General features: G+C 36.9%; 1 long non-coding RNA gene across 1 annotated transcript in view; it reads right to left on the bottom strand.

Annotated features, from left to right (window-relative positions):
• LOC116152246 (uncharacterized) overlaps window positions 1–17,038 on the bottom strand; it is a 54,167-nt gene extending 37,129 nt beyond the window's left edge. The window contains exon 1 of the long non-coding RNA XR_010380493.1: window positions 16,982–17,038. This is a non-coding gene — a long non-coding RNA (uncharacterized LOC116152246). The remainder of the gene's footprint in view (window positions 1–16,981) is intronic.
• Between the last annotated feature and the right edge of the window lie 1,710 nt (window positions 17,039–18,748).

Genomic DNA, 18,748 nt, shown 5'->3' with positions numbered 1-18,748 from the left:
TAAAAGTAATGTGCACAAGGTCTCTCTCTCTCTCTCAAGATATTTAATTGTACAAATTTAATGCCTTTCCCATCTTAACTAAGCATTTACCAAACACTTGGGCTGTATCTTTTGCAGTTTGAGGTATGGTAGCAAAACTACAACAAAGTTCTTTTTCTTTCTCCACAATTTCACCAATAGAAGATTCACTCTTACCATCAATCTTAACAAACTCAGTGTGTAGGGTCCTGTGTGATGAAGCCAGCCCTGGATGGAGCCACATGACTGTTCAAAGATGGAACAATTTGATAACAATGATGACAATAATTTGGAATGGATTAAGACGTATCAAATATGTTTATAGCAATGAGTTAAAACAATACTAAAGATCACCTTTGAAGGATGCTAGAAAACTAGCCCACTGCTTTAGAAACTGATAAAAGAAGAAAAGTATCAAGAATTCATCTTGCCTCTTGTATACAAACTGCATTTCAGAGTAATGAAACAGTTGGCAAAGAAAAGCTCTTCTTTGTGGATGTATTCATCCTTCCAGTAAATGAAGAAGGAATGATAGAATTAAAGTATCACTACTTTTCACCCACAAATGAATTAGTAGATCTAGGCAGCAATCAAAGATGCTACCATAACACAGAAGCTATAACTATACATTCTGTTTCTTGATTAAAGTGTACAGTACTATCTTTGATGGAGTTGTGCAATAGGAAAAAAAAATCAAACCTGAATCTGTTCATCTAATTCTAACTAGCAATTTATAGAAAAAACAAAGGCCAGAGAAACATGTTAAAGGATGCCTTGAAAATGCAATCAGGAACTATCAGACTATGTTTTTGTGAGCAACTCACAGTTCACATAATTTGCTTGGTTTTTTTTAATAAATTATAAAGGAAACAAAAAGAGAGAAGGTGAGAAGAATTATAGATTAAAAGAGACTTCAAACACATGAATAAAAATTTATCATTTCGATTTTGTTTTGACTCAAATAACAAATTGTTTTCTTAAGAATCACAATATATTTTTAGGTGAAACTTGGTAAATTGATCTTAATAGCTCATAATAGAATAAAAAGCAAAGAAAATTTATGATAATTTTGAAGACCAATGACAAATACAGGAATTCTTCACCTGTATATAAAGAAACTATAAAACTGTCACAATTGAAATGGTAAATACTAGCAGAAAGGATAGTCTAAATATTCAATAGGTGAGTGCTGAATCAAATAGAGGCTTCAGCACAACAGTAGCCCCTGCGTGTGCTGGATTCTAATCCTTAATTTCTAGATCGTAAGTGGGTTTGAGGAGGCAAGGTGAAGTGGTGGGGAAAGTTACAGTAGATTCCCATCTCACCCTACACATAAAATTAAAGTCTAAATATATTAAAAGCCTAAACATAACATCCAAAACTTTAAAACTTTTAGAGGTGATACAGAAAATGTATTTTCATGTCAAAACAGAAAATGATTCTTAAATAAGAAAACCTTTAAAAGAAAGGATCAACAATTTTGATTTTAGTGAAATTTAAATTTCTGCATAAATTGATACCATACAGAAAAAAATTTAATGGTCTAAAGACAAGGAGAGGATATTTCCTGTCACACACTAAGGGTGTGTTTAAAGACAAGAGATCCACTGGAGAAAGGGGCAAAGATTATGATTGGGAAAAGAAAACCAAACTGTCAAAAGCTTATAAAAATATTCTTGGGCTTTCTCATAATCCAGTAAATACAAATTAAAACAGTAATAAATCATTTCATAAACATGAGATAAGCAAAAATTTTTCAACATTAAATACGTGTAGTTTGAGCTATATATATAAATTTGTCATTTTTGTAGGTCAAAAGTCATTAGACTGTAAACTGACTATAACTCAATAAAAGAAAGTGATTAGATATTGGCAGCTTCACATTATGCAACTAATATATATCCTATAATCTAATATTTCCCCTCATGTGTACAATCCTTGCCAATCATGGTTCTGTGAAAAACTGCGTCCTACTTGAGTAACTATTTTCTCAATTCTCCCAGGGTCCATAGGTAATTCCTTTCTAGACTTATAGGAGAGAATTAATTCATTAAATATGGTAGCTGTTTTACAGCAGTAGGGCTTAATTCTCTCCCAAAACTCTAGCTGAGAAGGAATAAAAATAAACTCTCAGAAACTCTATGTATTCATGCACATACTCATTTGCAATCAACTATTTTTACCACGTGCCAGCCTTAAGAATTGGCAGAGATGAAACACAAAACATGGTCCATGACCTCAAGACATTTCTAACATAGTGGGTAAGATGTTCATGTAAAGGTGATGAAGTGGTACAAGGCTGAGACAAGTCTAAATAAGGTATAGAGAGAGACAAAGGTGGGCTGTGTCACATGTAGGGGATGGCAAGAATGTTTTCAAAAAACAGAGTTCATGTTTGAGTTGACTCTGGGAAAGTTCATCAGTTTTAGCCTAGCAGAGAGGAGGGCGCCAAGATAGGAGAAGTGGGAGGAGAGTGCATAAGTAAAAGCAGGCAGCTGCACACGTTCCGACCTGCCTGGTGAACTGTCACAGTGGTAGGGAGAGAAGAGAGATGCTAGTGTTGAGGGAAAGAAACTGAGAAGACCCTCAGGGACCGGGGTCTGGGAGGCCTGGCAGCCATTACTAGGTTGGGTTTTTTTATCCTAAAGGAAATGGGAAGATAATGAAAGATTTTTAGCTCTGTGAAGAGATTCACATTTGGGAAAATTAATTTGGCAGCTGAGATTCTGTGCTTATGTATTTTTTCGATCATTGGATTCACACTTCCCTCCCCTACTAAACTATAAAGTCTATTAGGGTACTGATCAACGTGATCAACACTCAACATAGTGTTTAACACAGTTGATGGCAGGATCTCAAAAATAGTTTCTGAATAAATAAAGGAGGTGACAACAGAAGCAGGAGGCAACTGAAATAGTCCAGCTGGAAGATTATTAGGATCTTTCAATTGTGGCAGTGGCAGCAGAGTTGGCAGGGGGGAGGGGGAGGGTAGGATATGAGAGATGCCAGGGAGTGTGTACAGTGAAGGACTTACGGATACACAGGACTTGAAAAATAAGGAAGAGGCATCAGTCTCTGGTGATTGTGTCTTGGGTGACTTGATGAATGGTGGTTACTATTGACTAAGCCTGGAAAAAAACAAGGGGGAGGCAGGCTTGTACATGTGGGAAACAGATTTGCATTGTGATGAGGGGGGAGGAAGGCAATATAAAATTTCATTACTTTTTTTCTTCTTTAGAGTCTTACAAAGAAATAAAAAATATGAGAAGACATTTGAATGTAGATCATTGTTCCCATGGATATAACATTCTTACGCACGTATTTTAAAAGACTAATGCCAAATGGGAGCAATATTTGAAGTAAAAGAAATATTGTGGTAATAGGGAAGGAATAGAAGAAATTAAAAAAAGAAAACTCAGACAAAAATATTTGATAAATTTTGACATAATGAGAGGAAATTAAGGCAAAATGAATTATAAATGTAAGATGGAATCTGTATGAAAATAGTATCATAAGGAAGAAAGAGTGAAGAATCTATTTAACACTTTAACCTAAAAATGATGACTAGGCACTGCTTTAATTTAATGAGTGCTGCCAAACTTTCAGTGGTGGCAATTATCCAGGTCTTTTCAGTGAATATAAGTCTGGATCCCAGTTTGGGTGTTCCCTGCTCAGAGAACCCAGAAGATGTCATATCAGGAGAGCAAGGCCTTGCACTGTCACATTAAGGGGCCCTGATCCCACTAGATTTTAAGCAGCTTTCAGAAGTGAAGCCTAGATGCTGTATCTGAAATTCTGCTTACTGTTAGTTGCTCAATTCAGAGATTCATACCTTCTTTCAACTAAAAGAGCCAATAAGACATACCAAGTGATGATCACATCAACATTTTCTTTTCACATTTTTTCTAATTTTTAAAAGCTCTTGGTCAAGGTTTATATTCTCTTCCTTTGTTTTTAAAGAATTTATACACATCTACCTTCTCTATAAAGGCTGCTCCAATTTTATGAAAGAAAAGTAGCAAAATCTTTCTTCTTCTGAACTCTAACTTGATCTCTGCCCAGCTCTGACACAATGGATATTCAAGCCAGTCCCCTGACACATAGATATACGATATATATATGTATGTATCATATATGATATGATATATGCAATATATATGATATACATAACAGCTCCCTGATTTTATATATATATATAAAGAGAGATTGATTCATTCATTCATTCATTTTAAACAACTGGCAGATTTTAAGCTCACATGGCTGTGGAGGTACAAGTTCAAAATCTACAGGGTAGGCCAGCAAGCTAGGGACCCAGGAAAGAGTTGCATTCTGAGTCCAAAGGACATCTGCTACCAGAATTCCTTCTTGCTCAGGGAAGGTCAGCCTTTGTTTTATTAAGATGTTCAACTGATTGGAGGAGGCCCATACACATTATGGAAATAATCTGCTTTACTCACAGTCTACCAATTTAAATGTTAATCTTACCCTAAAAAACAACTTCACAGAAACATCCAGAATAATGTTTGACCAAATTTGGGCAATGTGGTCCAGCCAAGATGACATATAATATTAGCCACTCCATCAGCTATGTTGGTTATGTTGTTTGTTGTTTGATATTTTTTTAAATTCACTTATTTGTTTATTTGTTTTTCCTGAATAAACCCAGACAATTACTCATCTTTTTCATTAGAAAATCATCTTAAATGAGTGAGAGGGAAGATCTTAGGGAAAAACCCAGGAAAATAATTTTTGAGTTCCTTTTCTGGGTGCTCCATATCCTCCTTCCATTCAAACCACACCTCCCTAAGAGGTATCAGTTTCCCCATTTTGCAGACCCAGAACCTAGGACTCAGGTAGGTTAAGTGACCTTCTGAGGTCACCTGCTGGTGAGTAGGGACATAGGAATATTACCTCAGGCCTCTCTGATTCCACTGATTCATCCTACCTCCAATACTGTGCACTGTTGATGGTGGTATGCAGAAAAGCCCTGACTGGACGTGTGTATTAGAATATTTTTACAATGCCATAGCATTGTCAAGAATCTGTAGTGCTCTGAAGACAGTGAACGTGTTTAGTCGACCCATGCTCCATGATCAAGACATTACATGGTACGAATGATGACAAAGTCTATGATACATGACACATAAATCATGAATTCTCATCTGTGCTCTCATCTGTGACCACAGTAGTTACTTATTCATTTTATTATCTCTTTGCTTGGAGTAGATATCACAAGAAGGTGGCTTAAGGCCAAATTTGATTTGCAGACAGTTTTCTTTTAACCACCATTACCCTCATTTCTGCACTGTGTTTTCAATGCACTTAGTTGCCTACACTTAAACAAAATCAAGACTTTCACATGCAAAAAAATCAATTCCCTGCTTTCCTTGAAAATTCTGCAGATTTGGCAACATTTGGTCTCAGTTTCCACAAGGCAAAAGGAAGCCTTAGGTGCGTGCATTTCAAATCAGAGTTTGGCTCTAATTCACCACAGTGCCCACTCAGCTCATTTGTATTTCCTTCTTGCATATCCCCTATGCCCTTTAGAGTATCTTTACTCCACTCTTTGAAAAAAAAATATGTGGAGGTGGTTCTAAGATTGAGGTGTGGGGGAAGGTACAGCTCAAGTGGTAGAGCACAAGCTTAGCATGCATGAGGTCCTGGGTTCAATGCCCACTACCTCCTCTAAGAAGTAAGTAAGCCTAATTACCTCCCCCTACCCAAACCAAACTAACAACAACAACAACAACAACAAAAAAAACAAATAAAGACTGAGGCAGGATAAACAAGTTTCTTCACAATTCAGGTTGTCAGTGTGTCCAGCAGGACCAAGATATTATATTATTTTGACTTTTTTCTTTTTAGGATATTCTGAGAGCCCATTACCTTGGATATTGAGGAATTAGATTAAACCTTTTGCTTCTATTTGGTAATCTGAAAAATATCATACAGCCCTTTCTTAAATATCTCAGGGAAATCGGTTCTTTTGTTAAATAATTACAATTCTTAGGAATCTTCTCATTAAGCTAAATCTAAATATGGGCCCCTATAAAATATGCCATCCATTAGTTCTACCTCCAGTTCAGTCCTTGGGGGTGCTCTTCACCTGACAACTTGTTGAATATCTGGGAACAACTCTCCTACCTTCTCTAAGCCTTAAGCACCTAATGTTTCTTGTAAGAAGCCACTTGTGTTTGCCACAGTGGGATGTGCATGGTGTCAAATTTGTGTGACAAGGAATGTGATGTAGAACTTTATCAGAAGGAAGGGATGATGCCTAAAGAAAGAATTCCTCTTTTTATATTATTGTATCTTAAAAACATGGAAGTTCTGACAAGGAAAAATAAGTTTCCAAGCTTACATGACTGGATTCCCTGAGTGGTTTACACCCTAGGATGTCTTAGTGAGCAAAAACTGTCTTCACCTCTGAACTACATAAAAGGTCTGCAAGTTTTCAGTTCCACAGCATATTTAAGATATTTCAGTCTTGTTGATAAGTATATGTTCATATAACGCAAACTCAGTTCAAAAGTAATCTATTCTAAAGTGCCTCTCATGTTCCAAAAGCAAATTCCAGGAGCGTGTGTTTGTGCTAAGTATCTGTTTGTGATAGTCCTATCACAAAGAGTATTACCACACAGTATGATGCTCACTAGACAGACTGTGAGCATCCAAGACATCCCAGGTCAGGCTAGGACAGGTAAAAATGCCTGTGGGCAGGAGATGAAGATTAGACAGGGTAGAGGGGCAAGGAGATAGTTACTATTATTGCATGTGTGTAATTTCACATATGATAAATATGAGTCTAGTTTTTAATACATATTTACTATTTACATACCCTTTAGGAAGTTCAAAATCTATGATAAAAAGCCAGCAATCCTTTAAAATAAGACTTGTGCATAATAGAAATCAGTATCTGAAGAATTCATGAGACTGCAAAAATTTCAGAATTTTGATGAAAGGAGAAAAGTTTAGATTGAATTAGTAAAAGCTTCTTTCTACTTAGAAAGAAACATCAGAGGGAAGTTTTTCAGGCAGAAGTTTGGTGACCATACCTTTTCCTGTTTAATAAGATTTGATTTTAGCAATAGCCAGAAGACAGTCTCAAAGGCAATTTAAAGATGAAAAAAACAGAATTCATCTGAGTTAAACTTAAGAGTTAAGGCACTCATTTTCTTGAGCTAAGTATGTTACAGGTCCTGAACCAAAGTTTTGGCTTCTAGGATCAATTAAAAAAAATAATAAACAAATCAGGTTATATAAATTTCATTTTCTGATAGTAAATCCTGCACCAAATTTTGGCAGGAAGGTACTGGCCGTCTCTGAGGTTCAGAGAAGTCATGGATATACCTAAGGTCACACAGCCAGTAAATGGAAGAGCCAGTATTTAACATCAGCATGGTCTGATTCCAAGGAACTATGATCTTTAACTGTTTTCACAATTGCATAGAATTGATAAGACTCAATACTAGGACTCTTGTTTGTACTATCATGGAAACAGACCCTCTGTTTTATCAGTGCTGGTATAACATGAGCCTCAAGTTCTACAGTCCACCAAGTAAACCTAAGAGTAATGGAAGTACGAGAAAAAAGACTAGGAGTAGCTGCACAGCTCCAGACAGTGCCACTCAATCAGTTTTCTAGCTAACAGGAGTTATGTGGCATGGTGGTTCTGACTCAGAAATGAGTCCTGATGATCTTAAGCACTGAATCAAGTCCCTCCTAGAAACAGGTCTAATCTCGAACCTAGTAAACTATGGGAGCCAATACATTCTTTTTCTGATTCAGCTAGTTCATAAAGTATATGTAATTTATACATTTACAAGGCTGTCATAAATATTAGACAAGGTAATAAAATGTCTTTTGCATACTGAAGATGTAATAGGCACAGTTTAACATTTGCTCTCTTCCTCTCCCAACTGTTTTTACTTCATTAAATTCCCACTTAAATTGGACATTATACATTAAATAGTCCAGTGAATGGGATTAACTCAGTTAACTATCATTTCTCCTCTTCATCCACTTCCACCCTGTTACGTTCAATTGCAGAAAAAGAAAGGAGGCAGAAAGGTAAAGGGAGGGCAGGAAGAAGAAAAAAACAATCAGAACAGAAAATCTCTAGCTATATGCACAATCTCTCTCCCACTTGCCTGCCTGCCTATGTTGGAAGAACTTGGACTTCAAGAAGAAAGTACGCATCTCCCTATATTAATCTGTATTATTTGGCTGAAAATAACAAAAGAAAACATTTTAATCAATTCAAAATTTTTAATTTTTAAAATTTAATTTAATTTTTAAAAAAAAGATGATTTACTGGATCACAAAACCAAAGCTTAGAAGAAGTATGAGTAGTATCCGCAGCTTTGACAGGAGTAGGGTGTCTCTAGGAACCTGGGACTTAAACCAGGTAAAGCCTACTCACTAGATTCCATCCCTCTCCAACTCACCCGTTTCACTTCCACCCATTTCTCATCCTGGCTTCTGTCTTTATTGACTTCATTCTCTCAGTTATACGCTACATTCTGGAGGATCTGGTAGCCTTTAAGTTATATCTTTGCAGCTCATGGTCTAAGAGAAAATAGAGAATTCTCCTTCCCAACTTCATCAAAGAACCTTGATCATACAAGCTTGGTTCACAGGTCCACTTATTATTAGGCCAGAAGGTAAGAGTCTGTGATTGCCACTTCTTGCAAAAATCAGTTTGAGTGGAGGAGGACCAGTATCTCAGAGGAAGCGGGTGCTGTCAATCAAGAGGAAAGAAGAGATGCTACATGGAAACAAACAGTAGTTGTTTGCGCTGTCTGCTTTCCTCCCTTTGAGCGCGGAGCAAGCCTTGGTGGCCAGCACCACGCTCTCTCTCTCTTCAGGGGGCTCCATCATGGTCAAAGCCCACCAAGTCAAAGTTTCCTCTAAGCATAATCAAAGACAGAGACTCCCTAAAATCTCAAGCCCTAGAACCCACAGAACATATTCCCAGAAAATGAAAAAAATGCATTTTTATTCCTACTCTTGCCCAGATTTTACTCCTAATCTTCTTCCTGGAGGTTTCAGGAAAAGACATTATTGCTCAAAAAGAATGTCTGCCAAACCTGTATCCCAATATGGAAAATCATTCCACTGCATTCCAATCTCACTAGCCTATATCATCCAACTGTTGTGTGTGTTTGTTTGTTTTCATCTCTGAGGAATGGCTCATACTTCCTCCACCCTGTTCATCTGAGTCTGTCCCTGAAACTGAGGTCAATAGGGTTCCCAGCTGAGTGGCTTTAGGTTATGTTGATGTCTGTCAGGACAAGACATTATTCTTCACTCCCACTGTCAGTTCACTTGAACTGTAGGCATAGGAATAAGCAAGTGTAATTGGCACGTAGCACAAACACATGGTACACTAGCTTTGCAATGTAGTCCAGAAGATTCCAAATAAAGATATTTTTAAAAACCAAATGTTTAAACACACTATATCAATCCAGTGTAGAACTATGGCAATGATTCTTTCCTGTATATTTTTAAATAATCAAAATATTGGAAAAAACCACGCCTACAATCTACCACCCCAGCACAATTACTTTAATTCTCATTGGTGTTCATGCTGCCTTAGACTAATTTTAAATTGCCTTAGCAATTATTCTTGATACCGCTAAATTTCATTTAAAACCAATCTTAGAAAAACTGTTCTGAAAACTCATGGGACTGTTTATCAAATCACTGATAATTATGCGTGATGGCAAAACAGCTTCTTGTCCATGTTAGCATGATGGTGAATACATAACTTAATCTGCACAATTTCCAGCTTCAGGCAAAAAGATTGGGTAAAAATATATATAGAACAAAAAGGCAAAGGCCTGAGATATCTGCGAAAGGATCTGATTTCACTTGAAACTTTTTTCAAAGAGGCATGTAATCACAGAGCCATCAAAGTGTGGTTTGCAAGTGTGAGCAGGCAATAGAGGTCTCTTCCCATCTTATCTCTAATGGTGTCAAGGAAGGGGTTGTAATCAGATGGGGCATGAAACTGACTGTGCCTAGTTGGAAGACTAAGTCATTAAAAGTTTCAACCATACAGAGGGGCACTACTTCTATCTCAAGGGAAAGTTCTGAGTGGAAACGACCGCAGACTAGGCTAATCTGTCTTCTGTTGTGGTTATCTATCTTCATGCCTGTCCACCTCTGTAAGAAGTAAGAGTCTTGAGAGGTGGGTTGGCTATTCAGTCATCTCTGCCCATGACCTCCTTCCCACCCCTAAGGATTCAGTTTGGTCTGGCTCCTAGTTGAGTGCTCTTGAGTGATACATACATCTCAAACTCATCCAACACCCACTTCCTCATCTTCCCCATCAAACTGGCTTCTCTCCTAGTTGGTCCCATCCTATCATCTCAATGTAGAACAGCTTCAATGTCCAAATTCCTCAGGCCAAATCCTATTTCTCTTTCCTTTCTAAACAGCAAGTCTACCTGACTCTACCCTCAAATCATATCAATATTTACCACTTCTCACCACCTTACTGCTACTACCCTGGCTCAGGACGATGGCAATAGCTTCCTAACTAGTCTCTGTTTCTGCCTTTACTCCCCCTCCATTTCTGCATCATTATAGCTTATTTTCAACACAGAGTCCAAAAACTAAGTCACATCATGTCACTCCACTGCCCCAAATCTTTCATGGTTCCCATCTCATCCAGAATAAAAGCCAAATCCTTTCAGTAGTCTGCAGGACCCAATGTCCATTATGTGTCCCGTCTCTCTGATCTTATCTTTTACTACTCTGCCCAATCTCAGACACTCCAGCCATACAGGCTTACTGGTCTTTTCTTGAATATGGCAGGCACATTTCTGCATCGGAGATTTTATACCTACTCTGTCCTTGATTGATACACTTTGCCCCCGATGTCAGCATGGCTCACTCCCTCATCTCCTTGAGGTCTTTGCTCAAATGTCACCTTCTTTGTGAAGACTTCCTTGCTCACTTAATTTAACATCACAACTCTCCAGCCCTCTCACTGCTTAACTGTTCTGCATAATACCTATGATTATCTGATAAACTATACAGCTTAATCATTTATAACCTCTTCATTTTTCCCCACTAGAAATTAAGCTTACAAGGGCAGATGTTTTCTGGCTTTTTTGCCACTTTTTCCCACTTCCTGCCACATGTGAGTAATAAATATCTCTTGAAAGGATGGATTGTTGGTTGGACAGAGAGATGGGTGGGTAGATAATTAAATGACTTAATTAATGAATATATTAGCTCATTTCATCTTTTGCAAGCAACTTTATTAGCTGTTTAAAGAAGATATTATCAGCTTTAAAATAGACAGATTGATCAATGGAACAGCATAGAAAACCCAGAAATAAACCCATGTACTGATGTGCAATTAATCTATGACAAAGGAGAAAAAAGTATACAATGGAGAAAATACAGTCTCTTCAATAAGTAATGCTGGGAAAATTGGACAGCTACATGTAAGAGAATGAGATTATTTTTGTTTACGGTGTGAGGAAATGTTATAAACTCAAAATGGATTAAAGACCTAAATGTAAGACCTGAAACCATAAAACTCCTAGAAGGGAACATAGACAGAACACTCTGACATAAATCATAGCAATACTTTTTTGGTTCTGTCTTCTAATACAAAAGAAATGCATACATAAACAAATGGGACCTAATTAAATGTAAAATATCTTGCACAACAAAGGAAACCATCAGCATAACAAAAGGACAACCTACTGAACAAGAGAAAATCATTGCAGATGATATGACCAATAAGGGGTTAATATCCAAAATAGATAAATAGCTCATATAACTCATTATCAAAAAACAAAGAAACTAATTTAAAAATAGGCGTAAGAACTGAACATTTTTTCAAAGGAGATGTACAGATGGTCAACAGGCACATGAAAAAATACTCCAAATCATTAATCATAAGAGAAATGCAAATCAAAACCACAATGAAATATCACCTTACACCTGTCAAAATGGCTATCACCAAAAAGTCCACCAATAACAAATGTTGGCAAGGATGTGGAGAAAAGGAACCCTTGTACACTGCTGGTGGGAATGTAAATTATTATAGCCACTATGGAAAACAGTATGAAGAGTCCTCAAAAAACTAAAATAGAACTACAATATGATCTAGCAATTCCAATCCTGGGTATTTAGCTGAATAAAATGAAAATACCAATTTGGAAAGTCACACGCCTCAGTGTTAGCAGCATTATTTACAACAGCCAAGATATGGAAGCAACCTAAGTGCCCATCAACAGACGAATGGATAAAAAAGATGTGAATATATATACACACACAACAGAATATTACTTCATCATAAAAAGAATGAAATTTTGCCATTTGCGACAACACGGATGGACCTAGAGATTATTATGCTTCGTGAAGTAAGAATGTTTTCTTTGTCCGACTTACTACTTACACGTGGAATCTAAAAAATAAAACAGATGAATGTATATAACAAAAAGTAAACAGACTCACAGATACAGAGAACACCTAGTGGTTACTGGAGAGGGAAGGAGAGAGGGCAAGATAGGGGTAGGTGATTAAGAGACAAAAGACTGTATAAAATAAGCAAGAAGGATGTATTATACAGCACAGAGAGAATAGCCATTATTTTACAGAAACTTTAAATGGAGTATATTACAAAAGTATTAATCACTAGGATGTATGCCTGCAACTAATATTGTAAATCAACTATAGTTCAACAAAAATATTATCTTTAAATTATATATATAATAAAGTAAATCATGACAAATAATCTACCCAAATTTAAGGTCTAGACTACAGATGCTAGGGTGTCTGACAAATGAACCAGTCCTCTTTCTATGCTACTAATTTTAAAACTCCCTATGGATTAAACTTGAAGTTTGGAAAAGGATTAGGATTTAATGGTTTGGGTGGATAATTACCTCTTTGTGCTTATCAATTATGATAAGCAAGAAAAGTAGAAAAATTCAGGACAAAAAAAATTACCCTCATCAGTTTCAGGACACAAAACACATTAAATTCCAACCAACTAAACAAAACAAAGGGGAGGGAAGCAGAAAAAATTACACATTTAAGAATGAGTGTTTCTGTTTGGCTTTCTGTGCTAATAAAAATTAAATTTTCAATGCTTGATTTTATTATGCATTGTAAGGATGGAAACTATACAGTGAAATGTCATCCTTTCCAATTTCTAATCAATAATACTTCATGGCCTTTAAGGATTAGTCGATACTACAATTGGTTTCTCAGGGACATGACTAATAAGCAAGAGAAGCTGACAGATGGCTTTCATGCAGATGGCTGCTTGGAAAGAGACAGTCTTCAGAGAATGTGTCAGATCTTATCACTCTGTGATGCAATGACATTCTTTATCGGGGTAAGGGGAAGGAGGGAATATATTGGTTTGGATTCTTTGCTTTGTCACTTTGAGGTTAAAGGCAGGAAGTACATGGACAGGGTATCTGTAGTTTGTGGTTTAGGCTTGGATGCTGCCCCCTTCCCTGCAGACCCAGGCCATTAATCATTCTCCTTTGCTGTACAAGTGGGAGTTACCCCTCGTCTCTGGAGAGCTGCTCTTAGAGTCATGCTACTCTGAGACTTGAACTGGTTGAGTCTGTCCTGACAAGGAGGAAGGCTAAAAATTATGGAGGGACAAGGACATGAAAGTATTGTTTCTCCCCCTTTTTATCATCATATAGCTATGTATTGTGTTTGTGAAGCAATGTACTATACAGTGCAGTTAGGAAGATCTGAACAGGTATATGGAAGTGATTATTGCTTCAAAGCCAGGGGTGGGGAGAAGTGTAAGAAAGTGAGTACATGAAGTTAATACATTTTATTCTTTTTCATCATCCCATAATTCTGTATTGGGAACTAACACAATTGGGGAGAACTGAGCAAGTATGAGTAAATAATATTTTCAAAAAATGTGTTCAAGTAGCCAAAAGCAAGAAGATACAAAACATGGCATCTCTCAAAACTGCACTCTAAGACACTTGTTTAATTTAGTCTAAATGTTCCAAGATGATCCATAAATAAATACTACTGTTTTGTAGCTTTCCTAAATAACTGTTAAACTTTCCTCAACCTCCCCAACCCCCAACCACCCCCCCCCACACACACACACACACAGATACCTTGTTGCAGGTGTTTGGGTTTATCTTGCATTTTCTCCATTTCCACTTTCCCCTAAAACTTATATCTCCCCATAGATTGCATTCATACACCTTGTTTAACTAATTTAGTTTTGTTCTCACTCATGTAAACAGTCTGTTTTCAGCAGACAACTGTTCTTAGAATTGTGATAAAGGGCTCACATCTTAGGGATAATCATTCGGGCATTAGTTTAAGTCCTTACCAGTCTCTAAACATTCCCCATCACTTTACACTAAACAAGACTTCATTGTAATCCACTATTTTCCCTGTTCCTGGGTGGATTTTGCCATACTAGTGAATGAGAAGATTATTTATCTGGGGCTTTCCACTAGTAAATCATTATCTTATAGAAAGCTATCAAAACCTTCCTTGGTTAGTTCTGAAACCATCCAGTGCCCTTCCCTACCTCACTTCCAAATTCCTTATTTCTCACTGGTCTCTAGTAGAGGAAACAGGTTACTTTTTAAATAACAATATAACTTCTCAAATAGGAAAATACTGGAAATGTCTTAACCTTACCCATATTGTCATTATCTATGTTGTACTATTTTCAGTGAGAATGAGAAATTGTGTGGTGAATTGGAAAGAATGGATTTAGAGTCAGATCTCAGTTCTAGGGCTACATAAGCCACTGCTTAATTCTGTGGCCTTGGCCAAGTCATTTAACCTACAGGCCTCAGTTTCTGCAACAAGAATTGAAAGGATTGTATCAGATCAGGTTTTTCAAGTTGTATGTCTTACAGAAATACACATAATACATTTGAAAACTTACAAAAATACAGTTTCATATTTCATTCAAAGATTCACTGAATGCCTATTATGTATTAGGAAAATAACACAGGACAAATAATTCTGAATTCAGTGTCAAGAGGGAAAAGAGGCAGAAAATACAGGAGAGGGTAAGGGATGGGGAGAATCCAGTAACAAGCTATAAATACTGAAGAACTGAAATGAGAGAAGAGACAGCATGGGTCAGGGTAATATTTGAAATGATGGAACCATATCTTACAGATATTTGGTGTTCAGTTGCAGATCATCACAATAAAACAAGTATTGCAAGAAAGCAAGTCACACAAATTTTGTAGTTTCCCAATGCCTATAAAAATTATGATTACATTGTACTGTAGTCCATTATGTGTCCAATAGCAGTCTGTCTAAAAAACAATGTGCATAACTCAATTAAAAAAGTTTACTGTTAAAAAGTTCTTATCATCACCCGAGTCTTCAATGAGTCATAGTAGTAACAAAGATCACTGATCACAGACTTCCATAACAAATATAATAACGAAAAGTTTGAAATAGTGCAAGAATTACCAAAATGTGACACAGAGAGACAGAGCGAGCAAATGCTGTTAGAAAAATGATTTTTATAAACTTGCTGTATATAGAGCTGCCACAAATCTTTAATTTATAAAAAATGCATTACCCGTGCACTGCAATAAAGTAAAGTTCAATAAAACTAAGTATGCTTGTTTTGAAAATGTTTGGGGACTAATCAGACAATAGCATTCCAGAGATTTAGCAAACCCAGTGCATCCAAAATAGAATAAATTAAAATAAATTCCAAAAAGTAAATTATATTAAAATTGCTGAAAATCAACACCAAAGAGAAAAAGTTTTTTTAAAAAAACAGGGAAAAGAGGCCAGGTCATATGCAAAGCAGTAAGATAGACAGCTGACTTCTCAACACATCAGTGGAGTCCTGGTAATAGTGGAATAAAGCCTTCAAAGTACTAAAAGAAAGTACCTGCCAACCTAAAAGCCTATACCCTGTGAAACAACTTTTAAGAATGGAGTAACTAGACTTGTTGTCTTCATTTTGTAATGTATAAAAATATCAAACCACTGTGTTGCATACCTGAAACTAACATAATATTGTAGGTCAATTATACTTCAGTTAAAAAATGGAGAAAAAAATAAAGACATTTATAGACCGAAGAGTTCATCACTAGCATACTCTTAGTAAAAGCTAATATAAAGAAGGCACTTCAGGCAAAAGGAAAGTAATTCTAGATGTAAGATCTGAAATGCAGGATGGAAAAGTGTGAACTAATAACCATCAACACTGATCATATAAAATAGTAATAATAATGTCAATTGTTTTTGCTTCTAAGTAAACTTAAAAATACAACACAATAACAACAGTTAAGAGGGAACGAATGGAATTAAACCTTGAAAAGAACTTGTATTACTGGGAGGAGGGTCAAGATTTTTTGCTAACTTCAGACTTCAATAAAGAAGTCTATTTGGTAACATCTCTAGGGTAACTACTGAAAGAAAGAAACAAAACATGCAACTTCCCAACAAGTACAGGAAAAAACAGAAGATGAAAATTACTCATTCAATCGAGAATAAAAGGCAAGAAATGAGAGAAAAACAATCCCAGAATAGCCCTGGCACATAGTAGATAGTTTTAAAATATTGGCGGGATAAATGGCTGCATTCATGAAGGAAAGAATAAATGAATGCACATGCTGACCTTCCTATACTGAGGATAGCAGGCACGAAGAAGTCAGTTCCTAGATACTGCCTAGTTTAGAGTTTGTGATTTAGAGATAAACAGGTAAATGAGGTGGCTAAAGTCTCAGAACATCAGCATTTGTCCTAAAATACATATAGCCCCTTGCAATCTTAAGTGTGAATTCTCATTCCTACATCCACAAGTGGCATTCCCCCTGAGGTGAGCCAGCCGAAAAGACAGCATCTGCATTCCGCAGCGCTGTTTGGTGGCACCCCAGGATTTCCCCATTCCCCACATGTTTAGGCAAAAAGCATTTTAATTTTTCACTTCATTTCAGTATTTCTGAATGCTACTTACCACATAAGATTGCATTTTCATACTGCCTTGATCAGGAAAGGATTTTCGGTTGTGCCGGCCCTTTCTCTACTAGATCCCCAGGCGGAACAGCTGCAAAACTTAATCTAGCTTTTGGTAATGAATTCATTCATCTTATTAGTATGCAACTCAGGCAGACTAACCCCAACTTTAAAGGAAAATGAATGCTGATCTTTTTAAAGAGAGTGAATATGGAGCAGCCTGATCCCTGAGAGGCTCCAGGAGACTGAAGTTGTCCAAGTTTCACCCCCGGGCCTTACAAGGGTAAAGTCGCACAATCAGGGAACAATTTGACTGTCCTGTCAATCAAAGATGCTGCAGCAAACCTCACTCATTCAAGCTGATTAGCCAGAGGGATTTATCTTAGGATGGTAAAAAGAACATTACTAAAAATCATCAACTCTGCTCAGTCTCTTCATCTTTTTGAGCCTCAGTTTACTCATCTGTGAATTAGGACGAGTTCAAACATAATCATCTATAATGCCGGTTCTCAAACTTTGGAGTGCATCAAAATTACCCAGAGAGCTCCTTAAAACACAGACTGGTAGCTCACACCCAGGGACTTGGATGTGGCAGTTCCCAGGGGGAGCCTAAGAACATGCATTTCTAACAAGTTCCGCGGGTGGTACTGATGCTGCTGGTCCAGAGACCACACTTTGGAAACACTGACCTATACAGCCCTTTTCAGCTTTATTATTATTCTCTAGGGAGGTGCAAACTTCAAATTATGGACATTTTTGTTTTAATATTAAGTTTACATGTAAAATAACTTGCTAGTTTTTATAAGCACATGTACTATCAGACCATATTGATATACTCTAGTTAAGAACCATTTATAATTACTCTCATCATTTACCATTAATAGTTAACAAGAAGACTTGGCACACAGTTTATTTTTCTGAACATGTGAACATTTCATATGCAAGGTCAACCCTTCAAGTATGCAGTAAAAGTGGTCATTTATGTGTTCATGGGTACCAGAAAGAAATGTTCAATTTCAAAACTATACTTGCTTGACCAGTTCCTTACTTCTAGAATACATTTATTCTTTTGAATGAAGACTTTAGTTCTATTAAAATGCAAATGTCCCAGAATATAGTAAAAAAAAAAAAATTTAAAAAGAGAGAAAGAAAAAGAAAGAAGTAAACCTTGTCAGTCAATTACCTATTACTGCAAGTGATTTTATCAAATTATTTCACAAGCCCTAAATGTGATACAAGGAGGAAGATGGGGGCATAGGCATGATTCACCAGGAAGAAAGTTGGCATCATCACGGCAGGAAAAGGAGATGCTGGCTGGGAAGGTTCAACACTGAAAAGGTCACTAACATCGCTATTTTGCCTAGGCCTTGACTTGTCTATACATTTAGCAGGGCCTTCTATCCAGTGGGCAAAGCTAGGTTCAGTGATCTTAACTTCATGATGTGGGCTCCAAATGAATAAAGATCCTTGGATTCAGATTTGCCTAATAAAAGATGGTTGGTATACTCCAAACTCATGCAATTGCCTGGACGTGTTGCTTATGAAAACTCTATAGCATGGTGTGGTACCGTGTCATCTGAACCACGAGTCTCCCTATCGATTTGGTAGAAATGGCTAGACCCATGGCCTCTGCAATCAAGGATGGAAATCCAGAACCTAATTCTCTGTGGCACAGAAAGGCGTTCAGCATTACAGGTCCCTAGTTCTGTGCTATAAATGAGAACAAGCAGAATGAAATTTAGTATCTGTGTGTTCTCCCAGGTACTTC

This window comes from Camelus dromedarius, chromosome 3 (genome assembly GCF_036321535.1).
Source record: "Camelus dromedarius isolate mCamDro1 chromosome 3, mCamDro1.pat, whole genome shotgun sequence".
Classification (NCBI taxonomy): Eukaryota; Metazoa; Chordata; class Mammalia; order Artiodactyla; family Camelidae; genus Camelus; species Camelus dromedarius.
The sequence above is the reverse complement of the archived record's forward strand: the minus strand, read 5'-3'. Positions and strand labels throughout refer to the sequence as shown.